The 16,802-nt window shown below is 42.7% G+C and overlaps 1 long non-coding RNA gene across 1 annotated transcript; it reads right to left on the bottom strand.

The window, feature by feature from the left end:
- Positions 1 to 11,008: 11,008 nt before the first annotated feature.
- Positions 11,009 to 12,009, bottom strand: LOC115196304 (uncharacterized). Its single transcript, XR_003878831.1, has 2 exons — positions 11,759 to 12,009; positions 11,009 to 11,707 (listed from the first exon to the last, which is right to left on the bottom strand). It is a non-coding gene; the product is annotated as an uncharacterized LOC115196304 (long non-coding RNA).
- Between the last annotated feature and the right edge of the window lie 4,793 nt (positions 12,010 to 16,802).

Genomic DNA, 16,802 nt, shown 5'->3' on the forward strand with positions numbered 1-16,802 from the left:
AGCAAGCTAGTTTAGCCTATTCAAACAGAGGGATGTTATGTTAGCTAGCTGGCTATGACTATCCAACACAACACTGGAACTCTTCCAAGTCAAGGTAAGCTTTTGGTTTTACTCATTTATTACCACTGGGCCCCGTCGGTGTAAGTGCTGAACTGCTTAATGACTGTACACTGTAACATTACTGCATGATTGTAGCGAGTTTACTAACCTGTTATTTCTATTAGCTACGTTGACTATGACGTTACTTTAGCTAATATGGTGACAACGATGTAGGCTGTGTGTAGTGGGTTATATGGTTTGGCTTGGAAAGTTTTTTTCACCTGGTCACATACAGCTGATGTGTTGTGCATTGAAATCCACAAGCGAAGGGAAAAGGTGAGAGAAGGAAAGCGCATAGATGCGAGAAGGTATATAATGTGGCTGCTATGAAAGTGAACTGTGTTTCAGTGTGATCAGGGGTGTATTCATTCTGACGATTCTGTTGAAAAACGTTTCTTAAACGGATGCAGACGGAATGAAACAGGGATAAACATACCTGAATTTGTCCAATAGAAACTCTCGTTTGCAACTGTTGGACAAATGATTACACCTTAGATCAGCTAGATGCAGGCAAGAGTGTACAAGGCAGTATTGAATGTGTCACCGTCTGTCCCCTAAAATGTTTCTATTTGTGACAAATTGACACGTTTTCATTTTCGTCAAAAACAACTTTATATGGAAGGAGTGCCTTTATTTGACGGCCAGCACGTGTATTCGGCACGAGACGACCCGATGACGTGTTTCTGCACATAAGCTTAGCTAGCCAAAGTCGCCATGACGTCACCTAGAAGTGTGATCAGGGATTTCTATTGGAGAAGCAGTTTATGCCCATCTTCATACTGTACTGTCTGTCTTTGGTGCACCTTTAAATCATCATGTCCCAGGAGACACCAACTGGGAGGAGATAAATGTTGCCCCTAAACAGTAACACAGGGTCAGGGGTTCTATTCACAAAGTGTCTTAGAGTAGGAGTGCTGATCTAGGATTAGTTTTGCATTTTAAATTCGTGGTGATCTGACCCTAGATAAGCACTCATCTGAGCCTTTATGAATATGGGCTCAGATAGTTTCCTATCTGCCTAATGGTTCAGGATAGGGTTGGGGTAAGAGGCAGGAAATAGAGCTGATAGAGGATGTATTAAACCTGTCTAATATGAACCATCACAGAAATCCTGTTCAACAGAGAAAGAGCGTTTCACTATGACATCCATTGAAAAAATGACTTTATTTAAACAAATGATTTGCTGCATTATATACATTGTCAACAAAAATGTAATAGGCTACTTCAATATTCTAACGTCAGTACAGATAGAAGATAGTGGCCCAAATATCCTGTATGTCATTGTTAAACAATTGAATAAGAACTCCTGTTGTTTAGAAGTCCAAGTGTGTGCTCTGCTAGCCTTCCCTGTAGCTCAGTTGGTAGAGCATGGTGTTTGCAACACCAGGGTTGTGGGTTCGATTCCCACGGGGGGCCAGCACAGGAAAAAAAAGAAAATGTATGAAATTGTATGAAATGTATGCATTCACTACTGTAAGTCGCTCTGGATAAGAGCGTCTGCTAAATGACTAAAATGTAGATACAGCGGTGAGGACTTCCTGAAGCCAGCAGTGTCCTGGAGGGTAGGTCCCTGAAACTGAGCGCTAGATTCAGTTTACCAATCTGATACTGACTGGTGATTTCCCCTCAACACACATTACTCAGTTTGTTCTGTTGTTAATTGTCAGAAAACAGAAGCAGAATTATTCAGAAGTTGAACGTATTAAGAAATTCACAATGACAAAATATTAATTTGTTGTTTTCATTTCAGGGTATTATTGCACTCAGTGTAGTAATATAATTTATGCCCTTTAGTATGAGTGCTCATATGTGATGTTAGGCGATGTTTATAACCAAAGCATTTGTCACATTCTTTGCACTGGTAAGGTTTCTGCCCAGTGTGAACACGCTGATGACGTCTTAAATAGCTTAATGCGATGTAACCTTTCCTGCATACAGGACAGATATATGGTCTCTCTCCTGTATGAGCTCTCATATGCAATGTCAGTTCTATCTTCTGGTTGAAGGCTTTGCCAGTTTTTGCACTGATATGGTCTCTCCCCTGTATGTATCCTTGAATGAACGGTCAAATGTCCCTTCTGGTTAAACATTTTGCCACATTGTTTGCACTCATAGGGATTCTCTCCTGTGTGTATCCTTGTATGGATGGTCAAGTCACGCTTCTGGATGAAGCTTTTGCCACACTGTTTGCACAGATAAGGTTTCTCTCATGTGTGTATCTTTGTATGGATGGTCAAGTCACGCTTCTGGATGAAGCTTTTGCCACACTGTTTGCACAGATAAGGTTTCTCTCCTGTGTGTGTATCTTTAAATGCAAGGTTAAGTGTCCCTTACATGTAAAGCTTTTGCCACATAGTCTACACTGATATAGTTTCTCCACTGCAGTAGAGTAGTCTGGATGAACTGAGAGAGGCTGATCACTGGTTGGTTGTGGTACTCTGTAGCCCTCTCCATCAGGTTCTGTTCTGATCTCTTCAGTTATGATAGGTAGAGCGTTCCTCTCTCCATCATCCACAGTTTGGTTTAGGTAAAGATGTGAGGGCTGAGATGGGTCCTCCTGACTGAGTCTGAACTCCTGATGTTCCTCTTTAATCTTTGTGGGTTCTGGGTCCTCCTGCCCCAGACTGGGGCTCTACTCCTGCTCACAGTTCTGATTTTCAGGGGGCACGGCAGGAGTGACTAGTTGAAAGTCTGGAGGGAAAAAATATGAAATCAATATTTGGACCTATAATCTCAATGAAATACCTGCCATTTTGTTTGAAATGTCTCTGTTTTGTAATGGGTAGGTTGTTGATGCTGATTTCAATTCTGCAAAAACAAGACAATTTTGTTAGTCTACACTACAGCATGTTTCAACCAATGACTGTATATAAATGGACAAAGCCATCGTTTCACATGACACCGTTCTTTCCTTTGTGAAGACTCAATAAGCTATGCAAATGACATGGAAAGTAGGCCATTTTTGAATGGTCTTCAGCGCAAAAACGTTATGAAAGGCATCTGGCAGAAGTATATTCAACCACAAACATCGTTTTTTTTATACATCTTAAAATGGCCACGTTTTCATCAATTTGATGATATAACCGTCAATCCAATTCAAAAGACCAGGGACACGAACACGGATGTAAGACGTAGGAATGAGTCACTTGCACACGGTATAATGCATTTGAAGCCAAGGAAATAAGTTAGATTCCATCTAACGGACGTTATTCCATTGGCCATACGTCCTTTTCACTGAGTCTTGCCCCGCTACTGGACGGACAAGTGTAGTGACCGTATGTACCGCAAAATGGAGGAGAGCCCGTTTTCGTCAGAGATCGCAAAATATGACATTTTCATTCAAAACAGGAGAAACATTATTTCAGGTGACAATAAAACACGTTCCGTTTTTGATTATTTTTCCTCAACTTGTTTCTATAACGTTTTAGCAAGTCAAGGAATGGCTAATTGTTTACAATTTGCTAGCTATCCCATTAACCAATTGCCGAAAACCAAATATTTTCTTCTGTGGTTTGGTAACTTCCTGTTCTACAATGGACTCTGGCCGGACTGAAGGCGTTTGTCAAAATTCAAAGTATGCAGCATTCGTTTCGCAAGGAGCCTTCGGGCGGAAGGTGCTGCTGCGATGCGGACGGTCCCTATTGAAATGTATGACATCCGGCGCAACGTACTGCAAAATTGGGCCAGAGAGGCAGCGAGAGGTTTTACTCTGCCCTAAATCTGTCCGTGAAAATAAGCCCACAAAGTGAGGAATTTTTGTAAGGTCAATGAGAGTGCCGAAACGACTATATCGGAGTTGTACCTTTTGAGCAGTGCAGTGCAGTCGGAAGGTATTCAGACCCCTTCACTTTTTCCACATTTTGTTACGTTACAGCCTTATTCTAAAATGGATTAAATTGTTTTCCTCGTCAATCTACACACAATACCCCATAATGACAAAGCGAAAACAGTTTTTGTTTAATTTTAGCAAATGTATTAAATAAAAGTATTCTGATTTTTTGCTATGAGACTCGAAATTGAGCTCAGGTGCATCCTGTTTTTATTGATCATCCTTGAGATGTTTCTACAACTTGATTGGAGTCCACCTGTAGTAAATTCAATTGATTGGACATGATTTGGAAAGGCACACACCTGTCTACATAAGGTCCCACAGTTGACAGTGCATGTCAGAGCAAAAACAAAGCCATGAGGTCGCAGGAATTGTCTGTAGAGCTCCGAGACAGGATTGTGTCGAGGCACAGATCTGGGGAAGGGTACCAAAACATTTCTGCAGCATTGAAGGTCCCCAAGAACACAATGGCCTACATCATTCTTAAATGGAAGAAGTTTGGAACCACCAAGACTTTCCCTAGAGTTGGCCGCCCGGCCAAACTGAGCAATTGTGGGAGAATGGCCTTGGTCAGGGAGGTGACCAAGAACCCGATGGTCACTCTGACAGAGTTCCAGAGTTCCTCTGTGGAGATGGTAGAACCTTCCAGAAGGACAACCATCTCTTCAGCACTCCACCATTCATGCCTTTATGGTAGAGTGGCCAGACGGAAGCCACTACTCAGTAAAAAGGCACATGACAGCCCGCTTGGAGTTTTCCAAAAGGCACCTAAAGACTCTCAGACCATGAGAAACAAAATTCTCTGGTCTGATGAAACCAAGATTGAACTCTTTGACCTGAATGCCAAGCGTCACGTCTAGAGGAAACCAGGCACCATCCCTACGGTGAAGCATGGTGGTGGCAGCATCATGCTGTGAGGATGTTTTTCAGCGGCAGGGACTGAGAGACTAGTCAGGATCGAGGCAAAGATGAATGGAGTAAAGTACAGAGAGATCCTTGATGAAAATCTGCTCCAGGGCGCTCAAGACCTCAGACTGGGGAAAAGGTTCACCTTCCAACAGGACAATGACCCTAAGCACACAGCCAAGACAACGCAGGCGTGGCTTCGGGACAAGTCTCTGAATGTTCTTGAGTGGCCCAGCCAGAGGTTGGACTTGAACCTGATCGAACATCTCTGGAAGGACCTGAAAACAGCTGTGCAGCCTGTGCAACCTGACAGAGGATGAGAGGATCTGCATAGAAGAAATCAGAGAAACTCCCCAAATACAGGTGTGCCAAGCTTGTAGTGCATACATACTAATGCTAAATTGTAATTATTTCGCCTCAATTACCTATTTATCGCCTTACCTCCCTAATCTTGTACATTTGCACACACTGTACATAGATTTTTATATTGTGTTATTGACTGTACGTTTGTTTATCCCATGTGTAACTCTGTTGTTTTTTATTTTTTTATTTCACCTTTATTTAACCAGGTAGGCAAGTTGAGAACAAGTTCTCATTTACAATTGCGACCTGGCCAAGATAAAGCAAAGTAGTTCGACACATACAACAACACAGAGTTACACATGGAGTAAAACAAACATACAGTCAATAATACAGTAGGAAAATAAGTCTATATACAATGTGAGCAAATGAGGTGAGATAAGGAAGGTAAAGGCAAAAAGGCCATGGTGGCAAAGTAAATACAATATAGCAAGTAAAACACTGGAATGGTAGATTTGTAGTGGAAGAAAGTAGAAATAGAAATGATGGGGAGCAAAATAAATAAATAAAGTAGGGGAAGAGGTAGTTGTTTGGGATAAATTATAGATGGGCTATGTACAGGTGCAGTGATCTGTGAGCTGCTCTGACAACTGGTGCTTAAAGCTAGTGAGGGAGATAAGTGTTTCCAGTTTCAGAGATTTTTGTAGTTCGTTCCAGTCATTGGCAGCAAAGAACTGGAAGAAGACTGCCAAAGGAGGAATTGGCTTTGGGTGTGACCAGAGAGATATACCTGCTGGAGCGCGTGCTACAGGTGGGTGCTGCTATGGTGACCAGTGAGCTGAGATAAGGGGGGACTTTACCTAGCAGGGTCTTGTAGATGACCTGGAGCCAGTGGGTTTGGCGACGAGTATGAAGCGAGGGCCAGCCAACGAGAGCGTACAGGTCGCAGTGGTAGGTAGTATATGGGGCTTTGGTGACAAAACGGATGGCACTGTGATAGACTGCATCCAGTTTGTTGACTAGGGTATTGGAGGCTATTTTGTAAATGACATCGCCAAAGTCGAGGATCGGTAGGATGGTCAGTTTTACGCGGGTATGTTTGGCAGCATGAGTGAAGGATGCTTTGTTGCGAAATAGGAAGCCAATTCTAGATTTAACTTTGGATTGGAGATGTTTGATGTGAGTCTGGAAGGAGAGCTTACAGTCTAACCAGACACCTAGAATATGTGGATAACTACAAATACCTAAGTCAGAACCATCCAGAGTAGTGATGCTGGACGGGCGTGCAGGTGCGGGCAGTGATTGGTTGAAGAGCATGCATTTAGTTTTACTTGTATTTAAGAGCAGTTGGAGGCCACGGAAGGAGAGTTGTATGGCATTGAAGCTCGTCTGGAGGGTTGTTAACACAGTGTCCAAAGAAGGGCCAGAAGTATACAGAATGGTGTCGTCTGCGTAGAGGTGGATCAATGATGCATTGATGTATACAGAGAAAAGAGTTGGCCCAAGAATTGAACCCTGTGGCACCCCCATAGAGACTACCAGAGGCCCGGACAACAGGCCATTCGATTTGACATATTGAACTCTATCAGAGAAGTAGTTGGTGAACCAGACGAGGCAGTCATTTGAGAAACCAAGGCTATTGAGTCTGCCGATGAGGATGTCGTGATTGACAGAGTCGAAAGCCTTGGCCAGGTCAATGAATACGGCAGCACAGGATTGTTTCTTATCGATGGCGGTTACGATATCGTTTAGGACCTTGAGTGTGGCTGAGGCGCACCCATGACCAGCTCTGAAACCAGATTGCATAGCGGAGAAGGTGCGGTGGGATTCGAAATGGTCGGTAATCTGTTTGTTGACTTGGCTTTCGAAGACCTTAGAAAGGCAGGGTAGGATAGATATAGGTCTGTAGCAGTTTGGGTCAAGAGTGTCCCCTCCTTTGAAGAGGGGGATGACAGCAGCTGCTTTCCAATCTTTTGGAATCTCAGACAAGACGAAAGAGAGTTTGAACAGGCTAGTAATAGGGGTTGCAACAATTTCGGCATATCATTTTAGAAAGAAAAGGTCCAGATTGTCTAGCCCGGCTGATTTGTAGGGGGTCCAGATTTTGCAGCTCTTTCAGAACATCAGCTGACTGGATTTGGGAGAGGGGGAAATGGGGAAGGCTTGGGCGAGTAGCTGTGGTGGGTGCAGTGCTGTTGACCGCGGTAGGGGTAGCCAGGTGGAAAGCATGGCCAGCCGTAGAAAAATGCTTATTGAAATTCTCAATTATAGTCGATTTATCGGAGTTGACAGAGTTTCCTATCCTCAGTGCAGTGGGCAGCTGGGAGGAGGTGTTCTTATTCTCCATGGACTTTACAGTGTCACAGAACTTTTTTGAGTTTGTGTTGCAGGAAGCAAATTTCTGCTTGAAAAAGCTAGCCTTGGCTTTTCTAGCTGCCTGTGTATATTGGTTTGCAGAACGCCACAGGATGTTTTTGTGTTGGTTAAGGGCAGTCAGGTCTGGAGAGAACCAAGGACTATATCTGTTCCTGGTTCTACATTTCTTGAATGGGGCATGCTTATTTAAGATGGTGAGGAAGGCATTTAAAAAAAATAACCAGGCATCCTCTACTGACGGGATGAGGTCAATATCCTTCCAGGATACCCGGGCCAGGTCGATTAGAAAGGCTTGCTCGCTGAAATGTTTCAGGGAGCGTTTGACAGTGATGAGTGGAGGTCGTTTGACCGCTGACCTATTACGGATGCAGGCAATGAGACAGTGATCGCTGAGATCTTGGTTGAAAACAGCAGAGGTGTATTTAGAGGGCAAGTTGGTTAGGATGATATCTATGAGGGTGCCCGTGTTTATGGCTTGGGGTGGTACCTGGTAGGTTCATTGATAATTTGTGTGAGATTGAAGGCATCAAGCTTAGATTGTAGGATGGCTGGGGTGTTAAGCATGTCCCAGTTTAGGTCACCTAGCAGCACGAGCTCTGAAGATAGATGGGGGGCAATCAGTTCACATATGGTGTCCAGAGCACAGTTGGGGGCAGAGGGTGGTCTATAGCAGGCGGCAACGGTGAGAGACTTGTTTTTAGAGAGATGGATTTTTAAAAGTAGAAGTTCAAATTGTTTGGGTACAGACCTGGATAGTAGGACAGAACTCTGCAGGCGCTCTCTGCAGTAGATTGCAACACCGCCCCCTTTGGCCGTTCTATCTTGTAGTTAGGGATGAAGATTTCAGAGTTTTTGGTGGACTTCCTAAGCCAAGATTCAGACACAGCTAGGACATCCGGGTTGGCAGAGTGTGCTAAAGCAGTGAATAAAACAAACCTAGGGAGTTGGCTTCTAATGTTAACATGCATGAAACCAAGGCTATTACGGTTACAGAAGTCATCAAAAGAGAGCGCCTGGGGAATAGGAGTGGAGCTAGGCACTGCAGGGCCTGGATTCACCTCTAAATCACCAGAGGAGGAGTAGGATAAGGGTACGGCTAAAAGCTATGAGAATTGGTCCTCTATGACGTCCAGAATAGAGAGTAAAAGGAGCAGGTTTCTGGGGGCGATAAAATAGCTTCAAGGTATAATGTACAGAGAAGGGTATGGTAGGATGTGAATACAGTGGAGGTAAACCTAGGCATTGAGTAATGATGAGAGAGATATTGTCTCTAGAAACATCATTGAAACCAGACGATATCATTGCATGTGTGGGTGGTGGAACTGAAAGGTTGGATGAGGTATAATGAGCAGGGCTAGAGGCTCTACAGTGAAATAAGCCAATCAACACTAACCAGAACAGCAATGGACAAGGCATATTGACATTAAGGAGAGGCATGCTTAGCCAAGTGATCATAAGGGTCCCGTGAGATTCAGACAGCTAGCCGGGCCATAGGTAGCAAGCTGGCAGAAGATGGAGGGAGGTCTGTTTTTAGCCATGTCGTGCGTTTCCATCTGTAGATTAGTGGGGTTCCGTGTGGTAGGGGGGACCAGTCCAATTGGCAAAATAGTTATAGTGGCCCCAAAAAATTGTCCGATATACCTATTCAGATAGCAGCCGATAAGACAGCTAACGAATAGCGGAACGCAGATGGGCGTTCAGGTTACGTCGCGACGGAGGGGCCAGTTGGATAACTCCCTCGGGCAGATAACGTCGGTAGTCCAGTCGTGAAGGCCCGATGGGGCTCCGCATCGGCAGTAAAACGGGTCCGGATAGGTGATTGTAACCCAGGAGTGGCTGATGGAACTCTTCAGCTGGCTAGCTCATGAATAATTGATGTTAGCTCCGGGACCGACGTTAGCCAATAATCACTCAGGTAGCAGCTAGCTCAGGTGTAAATGTCCAGAGCCTGCAGTAGAAATCCAGGGATATGGAGAGAAAATAGGTCCGGTATGCTCTGGTCTGAGTCGCGCTGTACAAAACTGCCGATAGCTTTTCGAGTTAAGGGATAGCTGATGACCACCAACCGTAGCTAGCTGAACTCCAACGTTAGCCAGTGAACTGGCCAACCTCTGGCTAACCGCTGGCTGGCTTCTGTTGTGGATTTCAGATTTGAGGTAAATAATATATATATATATTTTTTTTTTTTTATTGGTGAGGCGGGTTGCAGGAGTGTTTGCGGTTGAATTTTTTGAAAAAAAAAATATATATAAAAGATATGCGAAGAAAAGATGTAAATATATATATACATGGGACACGACAAGACGAAGGACAAAGACGTCTGACTGCTACGCCATCTTGGTCGCACTGCTTTGCTTTATCTTGGCCAGATCGCAGTTGTAAATGACAACTTGTTCTCAAATGGCCTACCTGGTTAAATTAAGGTGAAATTAATAAATAAAATACCCAAGAAGACTCAAGGCTGTAATCGCTGCCAAAGGTGCTTCAACAAAGTACTGAATAAAGGGTCTTATTACTTATGTAAATGTGATATCAGTGACGTGATAAACCTGTTTTTGTTTGTTATTATGGGGAATTGTGTGTAGATTGATGAATACAAAAAAACAATTGAATCAATTTTAGAATAAGGCTGTAACATACCAAAATGTGGAAAAAGTCAAGGGGTCTGATACTTTCCGAATGAACTGTGTGTATTGGCCATTGAGAGGCTTTGAAGACACCGGCCAGCCATGTGGAGTAACAAGTATGAGTCATAATACCCATAAAACCAAGCGGTCAAAGAAGGAAATGGTTCCAATCGTTTTTACACCATTCATTTTTCCCATAGGGGATTTTAGAAACATTAAATAAGGGCTGGATTTCGTGTAGGCTTACCCTCGCGTGACGTTTTGATAACCGTGTAAATCTCTTTAGGACAAATTGACTTATCAATATATTTGACTGTATTTACCCCCCCCCCCCCCCCCAACAATAAAATATGCACTTTTTTTGCATTCATGTGTCTGTAATAGAATAATTGTGGCAGAAATTAATGTAGACATTAATAAATGCTTTTATATAGCTTCCCGAAGTGCCAAGATGGAGGCGTGGTGGCTTCGACCCAGCACCCCCTAGCAGTCATTTAGTATGTATATATATGTTTATATAAATAAGTCATTGGGATAGATGTTGTTGGTGCTGACATCTTCAGGACAGGAATACCGGTTTACTTAACGGAGGAATAAACACACATGTTCATCATTGGTGTTTTAACCAGAACGGGGGAAAATGCACTTTATTTATTTTCGCACATGCGCAGTCATACATCTCTCATATGGCATGACTGTACCAGTGTAAGAACACAACTCAACAACATATTAGTCCACATGCCAACACCCCCACTTGCTCTTATACTGTACAAGTCGTATTCAACCTAACTTTATCAACACATTTAGCTTACAGTTATTCATCTCACAAATGTCAGTTTATATTCCAAACATGTAACCCAAGAATTTTTCATTTTTGAACTTCGTTACAGGTTTAGTCAAAACATCTGCAGCCATGTCTGCCGTTGGACAATATTTAATACTTATTTTACCATCACTGAGTGCAGATCGAATGAAATGATATCTGATGTCGACATGTTTACATCTCTGACGACATACTGGGTTCTTTGACAGAGCAATTGCACCTTGGTTATCTTCAAAGATTGTTACTGGTGTATATTGGCACTCACTATCCATCTCGCCCAATAACTGTACAAGGTACAAACTTTCTTGTGTAGTAGCAGCCAGTGCCATGTACTCTGCTTCACATGTAGATAAAGCTACTGTTGGCTGCTTCTTAGACCTCCATGAAATGACAGGTCCACATTTAGTTAAACTAAAACAATACCCTGTTATGCTTCGTCTGTCACTTTGATCTGCTGCCCAATCAGCATCACTATATGCTACGAGGTTGAGTTTTTCCACCCCCTTTTTGTAACACAACTCCTGATTTATTGTTCCCTTCAAGTACCTCAACACATGTTTAGCTGTTATCCAGTGTTGCTCTTTTGGTTCTGATAGGTATTGTGACAGATTGCTGACAATCCAACTGATATCCGGTCTTGTACATGTCATCACATATATCAAGCTGCCTATCACTTCACGATACCTTTTTGAATCAATAAGTTCACCATCACCATCAAAGTTTGGTTTTTGTTCACATGGTGTTGACCTTGTTTTACAGTCTGACATACCAAACCTTTCCAGTATCTTGGTTATGTACCTTGTTTGGTTCATCCTTATTTTCCCTTCACTTTGTGTAAAATCAATGCCTAGGAAATGTCCAAGCCTCCCAAGATCTTTCATCTTAAATTTTTCACTTAACATTTCTTTTACACTTGTGAGTGAGTCACTATCACTAGCAGCGATAATTAGATCATCGACCCAAATTATCAAAATGATCCTTTCTGTTGCAGTTTGTTTGTTATAAACACAGTGATCAGCTGGGTTCTGTGTAAAACCATTTTCACTAAGGTGATCATGCAACATTTTGTTCCAGTTCCTTCCTGACTGTTTCAGGCCGTACAGTGACTTGTTCAGTTTGCAGACTAGTTGCTCACCTGTATCTGACCTGACTTCAAAACCCTCTGGTTGCTCCATGTACACTTCACAGTCAATAGGAGCATGTAGATATGCTGTTTTGACATCCATCTGATGTAACTCTAAGTCATACTGAGCTGCTAGCTGCATCAAACAGCGTACTGATGTCATATTTGCAGTTGGAGAAAAAGTCTCCTTATAGTCTATTCCTGCCACTTGACTATACCCCTTTGCAACATATCTTGCCTTGTATGTCTCAGTCTCATCTGAATTGTTTTTGGCCGCATAGACCCACCTGCCCCCCACTGCATTTTTACCCTCTGGCAGTGTGGTTAATGTGAATGAATCATTTTCCCTAAGGGAATCCATCTCCTCCTTCATAGCAGTAGCCCAAATCTCTGATTTTGGTGAAATCATTGCTTCTTTGAAGGTTTGTGGTGCATTGCACATTACTCTGTAGCAGTAGTCAACACTAGGTGGTATCTGGTCATCACATTTCACTTTACACTCATAGTCTTTTAAGTACTGGGGTTTCTTCCTCGCTCTGTCTGGATAGCGTGGACTTTGACCATCTGAAGTCTCAATTTGCACATCTTGTGTCTCTTCTGAGTTTTGATCTGCCATCTTGGCTTTCGGCATGGGGTTTTCAAATCTCTCCCCATGAAGATCATCACTGATTTCCAAATCTGTCTGAGTTTGGTGTTCGACTACACCTTTTGTAACACACTTGACTAATCTGTTTTTAAGAACTTTCCCAGTGTCTGGGTAGTAGACTAGGTATGCTGGACTATTTTTATCATACCCGACAAAAATACCCTTTTCACATCTTGAGTCTAACTTTTTCTTGTTCTGTCTATATGCATAGCAAACAGATCCAAATTCTTTCATCTTTGAAATATCAGGCTTTCTCCCAGTAAACATGTAGTGTGGAGTCTGTCCTACACGCTTATTGTAACACCTATTGCGAATTACTGCAGCAGTCATTACAGCATATGTCCACAAGTTCTTTGGTAGGTTGCTTTCAAGTAGCATGCATCTTGCCATTTCGAACAGTGTTCTCCAATTTCTCTCAGTGGTCCCATTTTGATGGGGTGAGTAAGGGGCTGAAGTTTCATGTCTTATGGCGTTCTTACTGAGCAGTGACTGGAACTCTTTGGCTGTGAACTCTGTGCCATTATCTGACCTGACACACTTTATTTTCCCATAAGGGGCCACATCAGCAATAAACTTCTCAGTAGCTTTTACAGTATCACTCTTTGCTTTTAGGAAATACACAAAAACTGCCCCTGAATAATCATCCGTAAATGCTAGAGTATATCTGAACCCATCTTTCGCCTCTGGCTCAATAGGGCCAGCCAAATCAGTGTGCACAAGCTCAAGAGCCGCTTTTGCTTTTTCATCAGGCTCTCTGTTTCTGCTCTGAACAAATTTTCCCTGAGTGCAGATTTCACAGTTGAGGGTAGATTTGTCAATCTTACCTGTGATTTTCATTCCCTCTGTCACATTTTCTAACTTTGACACATCCTCAAAATTACAGTGGCCAAGAATTTTGTGCCATGTGTGAATATCATAGCACCCATGACATCCATCATCATATTCATCACTTACAGTGTTAAGATAGTAAAGTCTATCGTACTCCTCGATGTCAAAAGTGGTACCGTTCTTGTGGATGAGCTTGTTACACCCCTGTCGAAAGTTGACTGAAGCTCCGTTGGCTGTCGCTACTTTAACAGAGAAAATGTCCTGTGGAAACGACGGCACGTACAGCGCCTTCGTCAGCGTTGTTTTTACCCGACGACCCGTGTTGTCTCTCAGGTAAACCTCCGCTGCACCTCTCCTCTCCGCGACACCATTCGTTCTTGTTCCGTCAGCCAGCTCCACGGAATGTTTTTCCGGTTTGAAAGTCTCGTCAAACTCCTTAAACTTCCCGATGTCCGTGACTATATGTGACGTTGCTCCCGTATCAACCATCAGCCCTTTCTGTTTCAGTCCACTAACCTGACAGTCACTTATTCTGAATGCAAATGTGTGGCATTCAGCATCTGTTGCTTGTTTCACATTGTCTCTTCTTTTTCGTCTGCAATTTGCGTCAGTATGAGTGGAGCTCTTGCAAAAACTACACCACTGTCTCCGTTCTTTGCGCTCTCCAGTAACGGTACATTCCCGGGCCTTGTGCCCTTTCTGGCCACAGTTGAAGCAGGTTATCTCGGTCCCTTTATCTCTCCCTCTTGGCCAGCTAACTTTAATGTTACTTGCCTTCATCACGTTGTCGTCAGTGGAAATGGCGCTAAACTTCTCGGTGCTTTCATAGCTCCTCAACTTGGTTTTGAACTTGCCAAAAGTTGTCGGCTCGTCACTCTGCGTTATGTGGATGGCAAACGGCTTAAATGATTCGGGCAAACCTTTCAGAATCATTGCAATCAACAGCCCGTCACTTAAAGTCTCTTCAGCATTTCTCAGTGCTGTAATAGCAGTCTCAGCACGAATGATATAGTCCGTAACACTTTCGTCAGCGGCTTTCTGAAGAGAAGTTAGTTCAGTGTAGAGGCTAATCACACGTGGCTTCCCTTTACCTGCATAATGTTCCCTCAATATCTTCAACGCTTTTCTCCCATCATCTGCTGCTTCTCTCATTATCAGGGAAAGGCTTTTATCATCTCTGTCTTCTTCCTCTTCATCCACGCTCAATATGGCGTGGATGAACGCAAGTGCCCCAAAAACTTTGTCTCCCATAACTCGTAGTTTTTTTCATCTCCGTCGAAATATAATCTATTCCATCGGCTTCCATGTTCCCTCCTGGGCCCATAACCTGTTGGTGCTGACATCTTCAGGACAGGAATACCGGTTTACTTAACGGAGGAATAAACACACGTTCATCATTGGTGTTTTAACCAGAACGGGGGAAAATGCACTTTATTTATTTTCGCACAGTCATACATCTCTCATATGGCATGACTGTACCAGTGTAAGAACACAACTCAACAACATATTAGTCCACATGCCAACAGATGTGGTACAGAGGTCAATGGAATGCAGACCATGGGGATAGGACGCTGGATTGGCGTACATTCAAAAAATCTGATCTAACAGAGTGGATATTTGTCAAATCCATCATGATTGACGTATTGTAACAGGCCCACAATGTGGTTACTATTATCCGATTTGGATATATTTGGTGTTTTCGCTGCATAAAATGTAGAAGTTGTCACTTTTCACGTTTGGAAAAAGTGACTGCTAAATGCTAACTCCCATTCGTATAAACTGGTAGCATAGTTAGCATATATAAATAGGCGGTGGTAGTCAGTAGTTTTTGACTGTAATGCAGTTGTCATGAACATGTATTGGGGTTGACATTATACGGCATTATATTCCGATTTTTACTTCATAGTGTGACATACACATATAAACAACAGCCTAAATGTAGGCTAATGTTGCTGGGGGGGCAATGGTGAGATTCGGGATGGAGATGCAGGTGGGTAACGGTGCAGTCGTTTTACTTCATGCTGTCCTGGCTGAGACTGCGCTACTGTATGTCAAGCACAGGGAACCGGACTCGAACTTCGTGGCTTCAATGGGAGGAGGGCAGTCGTTCTACTCTGAATTCAAGAAAGCAATGTTGCGTTCAGAGTGCGCATATTACAAACTGGCACATTCATTCTCTAGTCTTGTAACGTTAATCTACAAATCAAATATATTCGTGACAACAACTGTAGCACGCTACAAACCTGCTCCATGTAACTTAATCTCTGGTTGGAAAACCATGCCCAACAGCCTCCGTAGACGCTCGTTCTCCTCTGCTGAACGGCAGATTTCTTCCTGATACTCCGCTATAATCTTCTCCACGACCCCGAATATCTCCACAGCAGCCGCGGATAAACGCTCGGTGACGAATACATTCAACAACTGTAATTTGGACATATTGGCGAAAGTCAAGCTGTTCGTTTTATCAAAGAAATGTTGGTTGAAAGCTCTGTTTGATTAGCCTAGGCTAGCGTCTACTCTACAACCTTTGTAAACAACAATTGTGCAGTGTGCTCCTTTCTAGTGTTGCCAGGTTGATATAACGTTTCCAGACCAATGACCACTCAACACACGGACAAGGCCTGAAAACCAGCCCCAAAAATGTTTTGCGCAGCAAGAGAGGAGTTGACACATTTATCCTTTCTCTATAACATTACCGAGAGAATTAAGGAAAATCGACGTAAGAAGCCAAATTCGGTTTAATCAAAAATAATAATTCGTGCGAGCTAACGTGATGTAATAAAGGAATGAGAGCGTAATTCGCCGTTATTAAACTCGCCAGATCATTTTCCATCAATGCATATCGTGTTAACTCGTTTGACTGCTATGATTGTAAATAAATAAATTTGCGCACGTGCATAACTATAGTTTAAAATCTGACTGGAGCGTTTAAGTGATGGAAGTTGGACACAGGGTCGGTGTACTTTTTGGCAAATAAATATTTCGTATTAGATAAAAGGATACAAAATTAGTAAAGGGTCGTTCTTCCTTTATTTGATTTGAATCTGAAATCAAACAAACGGTTTTGTTTTTATTGTCTAAAATAAATATTAAATATCGAGAAACGGAATAATGATTTGATTATTCAAATGTAGTTTTTACATATCGGTTCTGGTTCGATCCGTGCACCATATGTTTTGGCCAATTAATAGTCGTGGCTTCCAGACAACACAGAAAATATAAATGCGTCTGTTTTTTATATGTAA

The sequence above is a fragment of the Salmo trutta genome, chromosome 6 (genome assembly GCF_901001165.1).
Source record: "Salmo trutta chromosome 6, fSalTru1.1, whole genome shotgun sequence".
In the NCBI taxonomy this organism is placed as follows: Eukaryota; Metazoa; Chordata; class Actinopteri; order Salmoniformes; family Salmonidae; genus Salmo; species Salmo trutta.